The following is a 13039-nucleotide window of genomic DNA, read 5'->3' as shown; positions in this document are numbered from 1 at the left end:
ACACATTTCATGAATATGTTTTATTCTGCTTTAGCGCGAAATTAAAAGCGCGAAATAAAAACTATAAAGCTAAATCTTGGCAGACGATCTTGGACACGACACTGAACTATTGAACTTTGAGACACATTTGGATACGTAAGTGTTCACAATATTACGGCATCTGGGTTAATATAATTTTTGTATTTTTAGTCAAAACTTGTTGTTGAAAAAGGGTAAATTTAGATTAAATTGTTGCTTTTATATTACGGCTTTTGATAAGAGTTCATAAGCGTTTCTGCTTCAAAAACAGTTCTCAAAAGTTCTATTAGAGTTCTTATATTATGAGCCAAGACCAAGCCGTTATTCGTTGTAACTCCAATAAGTGTGCAATGTTGAATAACAATGACTAATGCTTTTCTATAATTTTACTGTTCATATCACCTACATATAACGAGGTGCACAATCTCAAAGGTAGCTCAAGCTGCCCTGTATCTTAAACATAGGACCCTCTACTTAAGATCACCTACATATAACAATGATTCCAGTACATTTCGATACAGTTGAATCTACATTCTGAAATATTACATAAACAATATTAAGTAAAATGCAACATTACATTAAGTTTTTTTATATAATGTTAAAGAAAATATTCAACTCATACAATACCTTTTATTGTTCAATGGCCCGTATTTACAAACGACTAATGAGATAAATGACATTCAGTAGAAAGTAAATAAAGTTGAATCTACACTCTGAAATATTACATAAACAATATTAAGTAAAATGCAACATTACATTAAGTTTTTTTATATAATGTTAAAGAAAATATTCAACTCATACAATACCTTTTATTGTTCAATGGCCCGTATTTACAAACGACTAATGAGATAAATGACATTCAGTAGAAAGTAAATAAAGTTGAATCTACACTCTGAAATATTACATAAACAATATTAAGTAAAATGCAACATTACATTAAGTTTTTTTATATAATGTTAAAGAAAATATTCAACTCATACAATACCTTTTATTGTTCAATGGCCCGTATTTACAAACGACTAATGAGATAAATGACATTCAATAGAAAGTAACTACAGTTGAATCTACACACTGAAATATTACATAAACAATATTAAGTAAAATGCAACATTACATTAAGTTTTTTTATATAATATTAAAGAAAATATTCAACTCATACAATACCTTTTATTGTTCAATGGCCCGTATTTACAAACGACTAATGAGATAAATGACATTCAGTAGAAAGTAAAACATATGGCAACAATAACAAACATGACATATACAGCTACATACAGTACACTTACAAGTTTATGGAACTGGGTCTTCTCACTGGTAACTATGGTTACTGCTTGGAAAAAAATATTCAAACAGTGAAACTTATGTAAAGGGTTACTTAAAAGAAGCTGCTATTTTGAAATACTGAGAATGAACAGAATAAACCAATCCTCCCAAAATACAGAATGCGCAACCAATACAACATATCTTAATTAATAAAATAAGAACCTAGAATAAGTTTAATACATACCTAACATGGAAATACTTCCAGAACTAAGTTAAAACAAAATAACTTTAAAATGCGCTTAAACGCTGCTGATTGTTATTCTCATAACATTAAATATCAGTCAGGGGAAGCAGTCAATACAAAAAAAACAACAAATGCAGCAGACAACACATGTAATAAATGTCGAAATATTCACAGGGCTAAATACACGTTTATGCCAATAAGGCATTGATTTACTGATAATTGTTTTGGGGCAAATAGTATTAAGAGTATTGCTGGTTTAACGTATCTGCGAACAAATCTCAATCAGTTGCCAATATCTCTGTGTTAGTGGACAATTTTGAAAACATGCAATATTCTTGCATTGTAAACCTCGGTGCTTCTCTGAAGATGGAAAAAACATCTAATAAGAGTATGTAGAAAAACAGTTTCACATGGAAAATAGGTCACATCAAACAATACTTATCAATGAATGCAACCAAATATTGTGTTTACTCTTTTGTTTGGATTATTGCAATGCTCTTATGTATGGAATTACCAAACTTTCAATGAACAAACTATGTGCAAAATACGGCAGTTCGAATCATTTCCAGAACATCTAGGTATGACCACATTACTCCCATGGATTCAATTGGCTTTCAGTACAGTGCAGACACAAGATTCTTACACATACTTATAAGGTCACTCAATGACCAAGCACCAACTTATGAAGTAAATATGATACAAATGTTCGTGCCATTCAATAACTTGAGATCCCAAAGCAACTCTTTAACACTTGCGGTGCCAAAAAGTTGAACGGTAAGATATGGTGACAGGAGCAACGCGCTTTTCTCTGGTATAAAGGACTGCAAAACGTTGCTAAATTTCAAAAAGACAATCAAAACACAGTATTTCACTAAAGTATTTGGGAGTTGAGGAGGTTTATCTATAACATCAAATTGAAATAAAAAGAAAATATACAAAACTATATCATATAAAAAAATTAATTGAGTTTAACAACTGTTATAATTATTGTGATATGTTTTACATGTTCTTTGCTATACATTTAATCAGATTTTAATTACAATTATGCATTCGAAATTTAGTTTAAGCAATATATTATCATGAAAGGTAATTTTGTATTCATTCATGGTATATTCATTAAACTCGCAAATCTTGAGTATACAGTATTCGATGTAAGGGCGTGTACTAACCCGAACATCCGTGTTATAATAAACATATCAATTCTGTAATCAATTTAGGTATTGTGGTGTTTAATTTGATAGCATATATGATATGAACGACATTAATACCATTTACTTAAAAAAAATCACTGTTACGTTGAAAAACAGGAAGGTGTCAGTAAAAATCACCTTTTGGAAAATTTAATGCTTTAATAGGTTTCGACAGGTTTTGGTGAAATTAGAAAGAGGTCTTAATGATAACAAATAAATAAATTGGACAATACTGAGTTGATTGACTAACGACTAGTTCTTATACTATTTTGATGGATGTACGTCACCATACATCTCCGTATATCTTGAGTGTACGGGCACGTACGATCTCCGTACACGTTAAAAATACGGGAATTTGTGCTCATCTGTACACTTTGAGAGTACGGGAATATACCATTCCCGTAAACGATGAATATACGGGCGTGAACATTTCCCGTACATTATGGATGTACGGAGATAAACAAGTTCCCGTACACACAAAGTGTACGGAAAAGTTACAATTCCCGTACACTATGGATATACGGATATGTACTCTTTCCCGTGCACCCATGTTATAAAATAGTTTTGAATTTTGTAATCAAGTAAGCTAATTTGTTGTGTTGTTTCCCGTACATGCTTAGTGTTCGGGAATGTTTCCCTGTTTCCCATGTTTCCCCGTATATGATAAATATACCCATGGGGCATATACGGTATGAGGGGATGGGTTCATTTCGACATGTTAGGACTTATATATATCAACACATAAGGCTATATCACTTTAAGTAAACCGTAGGAATTAACTAATACATTTTTCAGATCAAGTCCACAGACGACTGTTTCAATTTATGGGTCACCGAAGAAATAGAGTGCATATCTAATAAATGTTGTTTTTATATTGAAAGGTGGCACCTAATATATTTAAAAAGTGTCAGCACTGTCTTTTTCTTCGGTACTTTTATGGCCTTTCCAATTAGTGTATGTCGCGCGGAGATCATTTGTTACTATAACCACATGGCCAGTGGGTCATACATGTTCGAAACACAATTTATTAAAATTATTAATTTCATCGACAAACTGCGGAAAATATTATTATCATATTATCAGTGTGTGTATACCACGTGATAAATTGCGTCATAAATGCTACGTCGGAAGGCAATAGTTTGCTTCGATTGAATACCTCAAACAAAGATAACTTTTCATTTTATTTACCCTTTTAAATGAAACATATAGCAGTCTACGCTGCTTACGGAGCCCCGTTTTCGGTTTTTACCAGAGTTTGATTGAGACTTTAGTATTTTATAACACTTCGACAAACCTTTTCACAATACGGCCGTCTGACGGAGCACTGTCAAAACATTATTTGGGATACAGGTTTGTCGAAGTGTTTGATGAAACTTATCAAACTCCGGTTATAAAACAAAGGTGGGGCTCTTTAAGCGGCATAGACTGCCCTTGGTTTCATTCAAAATGGCTTAGTAAAAGAAAAGTTATTTTTGATTTAAATCCTCATTTTAAGCAAAATGTTGCCTTCCGACGTAGCATATATATGACGTAATTTATCACGTGGTATACACACACTTATTATGCATGAATTGATAAATAAATAAATAAATAAATAAATAAATAAATAAATAAATAAATAAATAAATAAATAAATAAATAAATAAATAAATATTATGAACTTCCTTTACATTGACCCTAAGTATCCCATTGGTACGAGGGGGTTGAAATAAAGATGCCCTCTCAAAGATTGAAACTTTTGACATTTTTTCTCTCATCTGCTGAATTTGGTATCAATGCCTTCGTTTCAGTCATATAAGATAACTCACAGTATAACGGATCTCAACCGTATTGAAAACTGCCGAAATATTTAGTTTTTTTTATGCGTTAGTATTGTAGTAACGCTTTTAGCTATAAAACATCAATTTTCAAACCTAAATAGAAAAACTGATCATTTGTCAGCAGTCTTATAACACTGAATTCCAGACATTTAGGCAGAATTGGCTCATTCCAAGACAAAAAAAGTTGTCAAAACGCTCAAAATGTGAGAGTGCAGTTTTAATACTCAGTAATTATTATGTATATAAAAGAAATATAGAGGAAGTCAAAATCAATGTAAATGTGTTAATGTCAGTATTTGGCTCTCCTTATTTGTCTTATATTTCTCTCAATTATGAAGAACACATATGTAATTAACATATAGAAAAAGGCGTATTACAATACTGAAGTGCAGATTGTCGGAGGTCATAGCGGATTGCAAAGGGCAACTGATAAGCCACGCCTTATTTTGACGCTGATTGGTCAGTCGGGTATTGGCCGGCTAGTTTGACTGACAGCCCGCGGCATGTCAATTCGTGACAAGATCATTTGCTTTGAAAAACCACATGGCCAGTGGGTCTTAAAAACTATACGAAATACAACTAAAACACACACACATTCTAAAACTTATTAATTAATTCGACAGACTGTGGGAAATTTTATGACGGAATTATATAAATTGAAATAATGACAAATAAATAAATATATGAATAGCCAGCTTCCTTATCTCACTAATTATGATATTTAAACAATTGTGAAAACTGTTTTAAAGAATGCTGATAAAATCTGCTCTGAGATCATATCTAAAATAGGGCATCTGTTTTTAAAGAAAAGAGACTGATTACTTATTAAAATTAAGAACAATAATTATTAATTTCAAGTTTCCATGTTACTGAAAGTCTTGAATTGAAACTTATTGTTCATCTTCGTAATTAAAAAAACAGTTAAACAATTTAATCAAAATTTAAGAAGCAGCAAATGGGATTTTTTTTTCTGTTCCTAAATTTATTTAAAACGGCTCTAATTGTTAGCTTACTTTTTCATAATTTGTTACCAATTATTAACTTTATTTTCATTGATAGCGGTTGACCCTAACCAACCATTGTCATTTAGGCCCTTGCCTTGTGACCATAAACAGGGTTTATTTTTGAATGTTCCACTACTGGGCTCTTCCCTGTAGTTTTCATTGTATTATTGTAAATATTTACTATCGTGGTTGCGATTTTCATGTACTTAATACATTCGAGAGGAGCATACGGATAAAAACCAAGGTGATAAAACTAGCATATACTGATCTTTTCAATGCACATTATCCGATGAAGGGTAGCTCCAAATTATGTAAATATGGTTAGGACGTCTGTACTTGGATGGAAACAAATTCAGACTTGTTCGTTCTGAACAATGCTCCATCTTCTATATGTGATGTAGATGGGAGTTACACGTGCATTGACCCCACCATAGTCAGTGCCAATGTCTTGCATTAGAAGATGTCATTGATGATGCTAGGATCACTATTCGTATCTGGTCTCGCTCCATAATGTTCAAATGGAGGGCCAAGCTAAATAGCTTTTGTAGTCTTTTGAGCCGAAAGCACAGACGGGAAATTCTTGGAGCCAAAACTTAAAACTGGCAATATTTCTGTGATTCAGCCAGGTCAAATAAGTCAAATAATAGTATAATAGATTTTTGGAACAAGGTGCACAATCTAGAAGGTAGCTCAAGCTGCCCTGTATCTTAAATATACCCCCCCCCCACACACAAACACTTAAGATTCCCTTTATTTCTCATTATAATGCTGTAGGTAGCGATTCTGATCGTCAACGATAATGTTTGACCTTCCAAAAGAATTCGAAACATTCATATATATTCCAAATGAGTGGGGGAACAGTATCAGGCCTCAAAATTTACCCTTTTTTCTTCCTGAGCTTAAGTCCGCCACTAGTAACTGGAGAAAATCCGCAATGAGCGAATTCAGGTTAAAATACTTCCGGCATTCGAAAGAATCTCAAAAAAGCTAATGTGAATTGCGGCATTCCTTTTCCAACTCAGCTTCAGGCTTATGGTCCCCATCGAAGACCAAAAAGAAAAATCACGTTTAAAAAATTCAGGTAAATCCATATAACCTTTGTATTTTTGGCAGGGTTTACAGGTGCAAAAAATAATACTGCGTCTATAACACATAAAAAACAATGTTTAGACTTAAAATTCATATGTTTTTTTTGTTTAACGCGAACGAACCTTGAAATACAACGCATACCACTCGAAATCCGATATACGATGTATTCATTGCCATTCAAAAGTCCATAAATACATCCTTAGGACGACGTAAACATCTTAATACCTTTTGAATACACCATGTTAATAGGTGATTCTCGTTTCAAGGATAGAATAAATTATTTTGATAATTTGATTTATAATGAAAATGCACAGGTATTTCAAGGTCAAATGGGGTAAACAAATATAAACAGTGAAATATGAAAATTTTGAAGGTTAGAATGTTTTGTTTTTATTCCAAATATTAAAAGAAAACAAAGTAAAATGGAAAAGAAGATAACTTTTTCCGTAGGTAGCTTAAGTCGGAATAAGTCTTGAACACCGAAACGTCACATTAGCTGAAAATATTAATTTCGCGCTCACTCAATGAAATAAGAATCACTTAATCAAACGAAAACCTTCGTTTTGTATATGCTTTGCGGTGGTTTGTATAGTGTACGGATTACATGTATATAGGATAAATGGCTTGCTTCGAAATCGTGCAGGAAAATGTTAAAAATTATCCCAATCGGCAAAGACTGAATAAGCTTAATTATATCGTTGTTAGATTAAAAATGAAACATTTTGAAAAAAGGTTAGTTTTGTGATTGCGTATCAAACACCAGTTCTTGAATCTGTAAATGTTAAAAAACCCTTCGACTTCTGAAACATAGCATTATCTGTATTATTTTTGCGGTACATGGATAACATTTTCCATGTGGGGCTAGTATGGCACATGACATAAACGATTCAAACCGAATCAGAAACAAGAGCTGTCCTGGTACAGCGCGCTCGACTATACGACGCTTTGCCCTAGAAATGAATACAATAATGATGTAATATGTGCCTGTCAAAAGCAACAAAAAGACAACATAAGTCAACAAACGCCGCAATTAACTCTTGCTTTATACCAAGTTTGGTCGCAATATGTCAACCTTAACTAAAGTTGTTCAGGACCGACCGTTTTTCTATTTTAGGAACAGTGACATTGACTCTCGGAGCCCAAGACAGAATACCATGAAATGTATGTATAAACTCTTCCTATATACCAAGTTTGGTTGCAAGATGTCAATATTTATATGAAATCCTACAAAAACAAGTACAGACGTAGAAAGAATAAACATAAACCCCGATTGATGGCACAGGTTCAATGCCACAGACATAGAACACAAAAACAAACAATCACAAACCAGAAACATGGAACAACAGCACAAAACTGCACAAACAACACACTTCATATATAAAATATAAAAAAAAACTAGAGGTGTTTATCAATGATTGTTAGGTACCGCCTTGGAACGGTCAGTAAAACGTTAATTTACTGGGGGGTTAAACTAGTTTGTGTGCACATCCCCACTCTTATCCCAACAATCCCGAATAAAGTAAAAACGTTAGTGGTTAAAGTTCTTATTAAAGTATGCATTTACTTGAGGAGACTTGATAATAAAACACAAGTACTTCTATGAATAGTGATCCTGACTATCTGCAGACGAAGGAATACAATTCAGAGTAACTTATGCATAAGCATTTCAAAGATATGATACAATTATTGTTTTAAACAACAAAAATCCCACACAGTCTGCCTTAGCAAATAAAAGTTTAAAACAGTGTGTTCATAGACTTTCATAATGAAAAGCATCACTGTACTAAATCTGGGAAAACAAAGATAACATTACAAATAAAATTTCAATATTGATTTGCTAAAATCTTCTTCCAAATGATTATCATAATAAGAAGAAAAAAGTCAATCGGCCATAATTTGTATCTAGGAATAATGTGGAGTCATGTTACCTAATTGTGTGCTGGCTGTTAACAACAGTATGAAGTATTAAGTCAATTGAATGAAGGTTATAGAAGAAATTAGTGAAGATCCCAACCTGCCTTTCAACTTAAACCAGACAAAAAACTTAGCTTAAGTTCCTTAGTCAATCAGGTGCCATAATTGATTTAGGATGAAATGGTGTTATGTTACCTAATTATAAGATGGTCATCAATAGTTGTATGAAGTGTTAATACAATTGTATGAAGGGTATGGATGTTATTAGTAAAAATCCCATCTTGCCCTATAACCTTAGCCTGAAACAAAGTTTTCAATAATATATTTATGTACATTAAAATATGTAAATTTGAGATACTTTGCAACAAACTGTTTGTATCTCATACAATAACTATGAAAACCTTGCAATTTGTTAATATGGTTAAATAGCACCCATTCACAGTTAACCATTTTTTTTTTAATTCAAAAGCCTTCTAAACCATGAACATGTTATGTAGTATGCGTTTAGAATCTGAATGTCAAGGTTTTAGCTTTTAACAACGTTGATAATCATATCTAGGTAAATAATTATACACATATTAACACGCAAAAACAATTCCAACTTATGATTATTTTTCAATGAAGAGATATAGTATCTGTCACGAATTATCATATAATGATATATCTGACTAGTGTCAGATTGTTTTTATCGCATTATTTTTCCGGTAATAAACACAAAAAATACGTACCGTTTCATCTGTTTTTATGATTACCCGAATACCACAAAATGACAAAGCAAAGCTATTTCCCGGTCTACATGAGGCAGAAATGAAGTACCTGGGGGACTCTAAAACGAAACATATATCCGATTTTTTAAATTCCTTTTGAAAGAAGTTGGAATACTAAGTTGATATCCGGTTAGAATCCTAACATAAACCCTTTTATCTTTATTAAAATAATTTTCTTTAAATTGGTGACGTCACAGCCGGTTTATGGCGTCATAATTTGTAATATTATTTACGTCATTTCCTGTTTAAATACAAAAGTGACGAAGGTTTTAAGAATCAGATCGTGAGAAAACATGACGTTTTCCTTATATTTTTAATGAAAAATAACTACTTTATTCAAATAATTCTTTATCATCAATACAAAATGATAAATAAACGTATGACTTGCTGAGATGGTACAAATGAAGCAATTAGAGTTTCCAATTAAACTGCTTACATGCAGAGTGTCATATTACATGTGTGTGATTCTGAAAAATAATTGTGATGGTAATTGCATATTTCACCGGAAACAATGTAATGCATTTGATAAAGGTTTATACATGGTTACACACAATTGCATAAGCGTGATGTAATTGAAATTTGTAAGCATGTAAATGTTTAATATGACTATAAAACGTTACCCGTCAATATGATTCAAATGATGTCACATTATTTACGTCAAGACATATTGGGTAACAACATAACTTTGCGCAATAGGGAAATAAAATAAAGTTATTTTTAACTTTATTTAATTATTTCAAATGAATATATTTTACAAGTTCCATCTCCCACGTATTCATTATAGCCCTTGATAAATGATTTTATCATTTCCGTGAGAGAAAATAACTTTTATTTTATATCTATTTGTTACACTCGCTGCCACAATTCTTAAGGCAAAAATAGACGTTCAAAAAATTGGTGCGTCAATATTGTACATAGCTTTTTACCGTCAAATTGCTTTTACCGGACTACCTTGCTTGTAAACTGTATTGTTCCATCGAAGACAAATAGGATTGTGGTCGAAATAAATTTAGCTTGTGAGAGTAAGTCAGTTTATATTTTACATCATTTTGTAATTTATACGTTTTCTGATGCATGTATGGTCTGTTTGTTTTGTTCTGTATGCTTCGGGTCTCTCGTTTAGTGTCACTTAGTCTTAGTCCTGTGTCTTTGAAAAGGGTATTTGTTAAATGTTTGGCCACTCGTCTTATCGTCAAGTTGTTCATTTTATTATTAAAGCAATACATAAGTAAAACAAAAGTTGTTAATCACATTGTTTGTCAATTTGTTACTCTCGCTTCACTTGCATTGTAAAGTGTGTAGCGTTTAAGTTCCTTTATATGGCTAGTTGGTGGCCTTCACATCTCTTACGGAGTGGTTCAAAAGTGACAGTCATTTCCCTTACATTATTTGGTTATCTAACAGTGGAGCATGAGTTGCATTCATTTACATAACAGTAGCGTATTAGAGAAATGCGGTTTCCCTTACTGTTGCGCATGACTGGCAGTTACTTAAATCACAGTGACGCATTATAGGTATGTGGTTTCCCTTACAGTGGCGCATCAGTGGCCTTCACTGACATCACAGTGGCGCATTAGAGGCATGGCGCATAAATGGCAGTCACGTACATAACTGTGGCGCATTTGAGGCATACGGTTTCCCTTATTGTGACGCATGAGTGGCAGTCATTTACATAATAGTGGCGCATTATAGTCATAAGGTTTCCCTTACAGTGGCGAATAGGCGGCAGTCACTTACATAATAGTGGCGCATTTGAGGCATACGGTTTCCCTTGCAATGGCTCTTGAGTGGCAGTTACTTACATAATAGTGGCACATAAGAGACATACGATTTCCATTACAGTGGCGAATAGGCGGCCGTCACTTACATAATAGTGGCGCATTAGAGGCAAGCGGTTTTCCTTGCATTGGCTCATGAGTGGCAGTTACTTACATAACAGTGGCACATAAGAGACATACGATTTCCCTTACAGTGGCGAATAGGCGGCCGTCACTTACATAATAGTGGCGCATTAGAGGCAAGCGGTTTCCCTTGCATTGGCTCTTGAGTGGCAGTTACTTACATAACAGTGGCACATTAGAGAAATGCGGTTTCCCTTACAGTGACGAAAATAATAAGGGGCAGTCAATTATATAACATTGGAACATTTAAGACATGTGGTTTCCCTTGCAATGGCTATTGAGTCGCAGTTACTTACATAACAGTGGCACATAAGAGACATACGATTTCCATTACAGTGGCGAATAGGCGGCCGTCACTTACATAATAGTGGCGCATTATAGCCATACGGTTTCCCTTACAGTGGCGAATAGGCGGCAGTCACTTACATAATAGTGGCGCATTAGAGGCAAGCGGTTTCCCTTGCATTGGCTCTTGAGTGGCAGTTACTTACATAACAGTGGCACATTAGAGAAATGCGGTTTCCCTTACAGTGACGAATAGAATAAGGGGCAGTCAATTATATAACATTGGAACATTTAAGGCATGTGGTTTCCCTTGCAGTGGCGGATGAGTAGGAGTCAGTTACATAACAGTAGTGCATTAGAGGCAAGTGATTTCCTTTACATTGGCGCACGAGTGGTCGTCACTTACACAACAGTGACGCATTAGGGGCATGTGGTTTCCCGTAAATTGGCGAATGAGTGGCAGTCATTTACATTACTGTGGCGCATTAGAAGAATGCGGTTTTCCTTACAGTGTCGAATGAGTGGCAGTTATGTACATAACAATGGTCCATTAGAGGATTGCGGTTTCTCTTACAGTGGCACATGAATTGCAGTCATTTACATTACAGGGGCGCATTAGAGACATGGTTTTCCTTATATGGGCGCACGAGAAACAGTGACTTACATAACATTGGTTCATTAGAGGAATGTAGTTTTCCTTACAGTTGCGCATGAGAAGCAGTCGCTTCCCTTACAATGGCGCGTCTTCCCTTACGATGGTGCGATAATTGATCCGAACTGCAGTGGGCCGTAAGATGCATTTGTTCAATAACAGCGTGTCCTTACATAGGCTTGTGTCCCTTTTAGTTACGTGTTAGAAGCCTTTGGTTCATTTACTATTTTCCGATGGTTTCCTTCGAGTCTCGTACAGTGTTGCGTTAGTGGGCATCGTTACTATTAAACTTACATGTTAAAGTTCATTGATACCTTTAAAATTGCGCGTTAGTGAATTCGGTTACCTTACCGTGTCAAGTCAGTGACCTTTGATTCCATTACCTAAGCATTAAAATCCTACAATAACATTTCAGTGGTGCGTTATTGGCTTTTGGATCCCTCACTGTGGTGTGTTACCCTTTCAGTGGCAGACCTTTCACTCATTTTCAGTTGCGCCTTCGGGTGTTTTGTTAAAGGTCTTCGGTTACCTTACAGTGGTGCGTTTGTGGTCATAGCTTCCCTAGCAATTGAGGATTTAAACCCTTCGCGTTAGCGCGCACAAAACTGGAACAACATATCAAGGACGTCATTTCCTGTATGACTTGACGCAATTAATACATTTAGTGCGCTTTTTTGTATTAAGTATTAGTTAATGATTTCATTTCAAGTGGGTTTTAACTTTAAGCAAAACAAAAAAAAAAATGGAATTGGAATTGCGAAAAGGACACGGATTCCCCAACAATCATGTATTTTGCAAATAATTGCCACATTGAATGTAAGATGTTCCAAATTCAGTGGCAAGGAATGTGAAAGTGCAAAATTGACATACAATATATCTCCACTATACTCAA

Source organism: Mya arenaria, chromosome 7, assembly GCF_026914265.1.
Source record: "Mya arenaria isolate MELC-2E11 chromosome 7, ASM2691426v1".
In the NCBI taxonomy this organism is placed as follows: domain Eukaryota; kingdom Metazoa; phylum Mollusca; class Bivalvia; order Myida; family Myidae; genus Mya; species Mya arenaria.
This window is presented reverse-complemented; position numbering follows the sequence as displayed.